The following is a 4,019-nucleotide window of genomic DNA, read 5'->3' as shown; positions in this document are numbered from 1 at the left end:
CCACCCCCCTATAGAAAAAAACCCTAAAAAAAAAAAAAAAAAAAGGAATAGAACCAGAACTCTGAGCCCAGCCTCGGTGGTGCAGTTGGTAGTACACTAGACTGCAGCGCCAGAAGCCATATGACTGACTATGGGTTCAGATCCCCAAGCTGGCCTGAAGACACGCCGGGCACATATGTGCAAAGACACCCAGGATTCTAAAAGCTGGAGGGCTGGGGAAAGGGGATTACGGATAACGAGACCCTGTTGAGGGCTCTCGCTCCTTCTCTCTTTCTTTCGCACACGTGCTTTTTAGCGTTGACAGAAGATCAGAACTCTGGGCTTCAGTACCCACAAGCAACATTTACCTCCAGTCTTTTTTTTTTTGGACAGTTTTTTGCTACAGGGTGCATGCGCTCACCAGAAAAACAGAGACAGAGAGACAGAAAGCGAGAAATCCCCCCCCCCCAGGGGAAATGGCCACTCCGCAATCCCTTCTCCTCCATTCTCCTCTTGGGATTTTGGGCACGCATGCACACGCACCCGGCGTGAGTTTAAGCCACTGAGTCCGGGATTCAAATCACAGTCAACTACATGGGAGTCCAGCGACATAGCCATTACACCAACTGCTGGTCCCACCTCCAGTCTTGTACAATCAGAAACCTGGGCTGTCTGAGCCCAATTGTCCTAGGAGGTCTGGAACAGAAGAACCGTGCGGTGGCCGTGGGTAGCCCTGGGCTCAGAGACCCCTCTACCCAGCTAAATGGACACAGGCAAATCCCTCCTCTGAGCCCTATTTCCTCACCTGTAAAATAAGGGCGACAGAAATAAATCATTGGGTTGTCGTGAGGTTTAAATGAGGGCAAAGCACATTGCCTGGCAGGTAGGAGGCCTCGACGCATCTTACTTAGCTATTTTTAATCAGTTATTTGTATTTTTCTAGGTTGTTTCCCTTCTGACTCCCACCTCCTTCTCATCTTAACTAGAGGTTTTGAAAATGCCGACCGCCTCAGTAGTATTAGGAGATGCTGGGGAAAGACTGCATTCTTTCTGAGCCCAGGCTGAGAAGGAGGGACAGGGAGAGGAGGCACTCTGTGGCTGCCTCCTCCTGGCTGGCCCTGGGCTTACAGACACATGGCACTTGGCACTTGAACCCTCGGCAGGGCTCGGATGGAGAATCAGCCAGAAAGGACTTGCCCAAGGTCACGCGGCTTGAGCACGTTGGAGGTCAAACCCAGGACTTGTCTGACATAGAAACCCAGACTGGCAGCAGGTGGCTGTCCTGCTGGGGACCTCCACTGGGTCAGTCCTCTCTGTCCAGAGCCTCGCAGGTTGTGGGGGTGGTGGAGGGGGGCAGGGGAGCAAGCTCATTTCTCCAGGTCCTTCCTTTTCAATTCAGTGCAGTGGAAGCATCTCAAACCTCTGTTCCCACAGAGGGAGGAGCTCCTGTGGCTTGCCCTGGTCTGCAGTCTGAGCAGCTCAGAGCCAGGTCGGAGACAGACCTGGACACGCCTCGTGCCAATGGGCGGCAGTGGCCACTCTGGGCATCTAGAGGGGAAATTCATGGACGCAAGTCCCCGAGAATCTGGCTTGCCTGGGCTCTGTTCTCCCAGACGCACCTTCACCCCGGCATCGGACAGGACCCCCTAGTGTGCACACACACAGACACTTGCTCTCACACACTCACTGACTCACGCTTGCTCACCACCCTACTTGTCCTCTAATTGCCAGGAAGCGGAGGGGCTGGCTGTCCCCAGCTCTTCCTGCATTCCTCGGCAGCTCCCCTGACCTGGCAGGACAAATTATACCCTGGCCCAGCAATAAAAGCCACTTTCCGAAAAAAGAAGCTTTAGGGCCCTGAGAGACGCAGCTAAGTCTGTCTCTCGTGGTGCCTGACTCAGGAGGCGGTGTCTGGCCCAGAGGCGACAGAGCCTGGTGTCCCTTTAAGCAGGGAGTACAAATTCTCATCCCAGTCCCTCCCTCCTGCTCTTCCTGACGTCAGCAGAGAGGCGTGTGTGAGTGAGTGAGGGGCTGAGGGGCCGCCTCCTCGCTCTGTCTCTCTCACACACACATACTCACACACACACAGCTCATCTCCAGACCATCCCCTGCCTGCCCGCCACACGCAGGCCGGCACAGTGCTGCTGCAGCTCAGGAGGCGGTGCCTGGACCCCAGCTGCCAGGGAGAGGTAAGGGGCTGCCGGGGACAGAGGGCGCCCTTGCTGGAAACTGGCACAACATGGGGTGGGGGGCAGGGCTGGGAGCTGGGGGCTGGACCAGCCAGCTCGTGCACGGAGGGGATGCAGGGTGTGGGTGAGCCCACCAGCCTCGCCCCCCGCCTCCTCTCCCCTTAACCCACAGGGGAAGCCGAGGCTGTGTGGCTCCCAGGGAGCATGTCTGTGCGTGTCTGTCTGTCTGGGACTTGTGCCTGGCTCTGGAGGCAGGGAATGGCAGACACCTGCCAAGCCGTAGCCTCCTGTCTGGGACCCGGGGACTGAGACCCTGAGAGGAGCACACAGCAGGGGGCTGCGATGCTCTTTACCCCTGGCATCCGGGGCTGGGCTGGGGCCTGCGGGCAGCGGTGGACCCCACAGCTCTCAGCCCGCCTGTTCTCTCCCCAGCATGGTGGGGATCGTTGTGCTAACTGGCCTGCGGGGAGGAGGGGGGCTCCATGTTATGCTCTCCTCTGAACCAGCCCCACCCAGACCCCTTGCTTCTCCACTAGCTGCTGGTCTTGCTCTGCCCTCCACCCTGGCCAGGGCACAGCCCTCAGCAGGCAGGGGTGATAAACCAGGGCCTGAGGGCCACCCCTGCTGTGGGATGCAGGGATGCAGGGTGGCCTGCTGGCACCCAGCCCCTCAGGGGCCTGACCCTGGCACAAGGAGTCCAGGCGGAGATAAGGGGCGACACTGGCATCCACAGGGAGACAGCAGGTCCCTGCCAAGCTGCCAGCCTGCAGGCTCTTCCCAGGAGAGGGGAGGGGCGCAGAGCGAGAACAATAATAAATTCAGAGTGTGAACTGCTGCATCCGCTGGGGCTGGGGGAGGGGAGGAAAGTGTGCCCGGCAGGGGTGGGCAGGGGTGGGCAACCTCCAAGAACCTGGCACCGCGCTGCCTGGACGGCATCCAGGGGGGCCTCTCCCTGGGAAGGAGTGTCTCCAGACCCCTGGTGGGGGGGGGCAGGGAGACAGTTTCCCAAAACTGACTCCATCCCAGAGGCCTCTGGGCCCTTGGAATTCTTAGTGTTCCTCCTCCCAGCTGCTCCCCGTCCTCCTCTCCCCAGTTCTTTGAAGTCTTTTCCAAAAATACCTATTTTCCATGTCTGCCCATCTTGATCTGTCTGCTCCCCAACCCCCCAAAAAGAGACAGGTGTAAGCAGAAACTGGCTGCACCATGGCCTGGGAGGGGAAGTTGTGGCCACAGAGGCCTCTCCAGGCCTGGGGAGAGATGGCTGGGCCATATTCATGGATGCCCATTGGCCAGGAGGCACCAGGAGACACGCACCGACCGGCCTGTCCGGAGGCCACTTGCACCAGGGCAGCTCCCAGCAGAGGGCGCTCAAGGCCCAGTTGAGCAGGCCATGTCCAGGGTGGCAGGAGGGCAGGGGCACAAGCAGTTCAGACCTCTGTCCATGCCGAACAGCAAAACAGGGCTCGAAGCAGCAAGAGGCTCTTCCTATGCCCCCGAGTCAGTGAAACCATAGTCACGAGGGGGGCTCCCTGGAAAGCTCAGGGCTTTGCGGTCACACTGATTTGATCTCAAGCTCGGCCATGCTGTAGGTGACTTTGACCAGTCTGTTCTTTTCTCCAGGGAGACCCAGGGTGGGAAGCGACTTGCCTAAGGTCACACAGCCAGCAGAGGCAAAGCTGGGATGTGAAACTGGCTCTCCTGGGGCCGGCGTCCCTGCCATCGCCAATGCCAAAGAAGCCCGAAGCCGCCCCCCAGGGCAGCCTGGGCATGTGGGTCTCATAAATAATTAAGCTCAAGTATTGGCTGGAGCCTCACACACCTGCGTGCACACACACACACACACACGCACCC

General features: G+C 58.7%; 1 protein-coding gene across 1 annotated transcript in view; it reads left to right on the top strand.

The window, feature by feature from the left end:
- The first annotated feature begins 1,852 nt into the window (after positions 1 to 1,852).
- Positions 1,853 to 4,019, top strand: part of CSDC2 (cold shock domain containing C2) — a 13,724-nt gene continuing 11,557 nt past the window's right edge. The window contains exon 1 of the mRNA XM_006150729.3: positions 1,853 to 2,168. The gene's annotated coding sequence lies outside the window, so the exon portion shown is untranslated. The remainder of the gene's footprint in view (positions 2,169 to 4,019) is intronic.

Source organism: Tupaia chinensis, unplaced genomic scaffold, assembly GCF_000334495.1.
Source record: "Tupaia chinensis unplaced genomic scaffold, TupChi_1.0 Scaffold000294_5, whole genome shotgun sequence".
NCBI lineage: Eukaryota > Metazoa > Chordata > Mammalia > Scandentia > Tupaiidae > Tupaia > Tupaia belangeri.
Note: the sequence above shows the minus strand (reverse complement) of the source record. Positions and strands in the feature narration are given on the sequence as shown.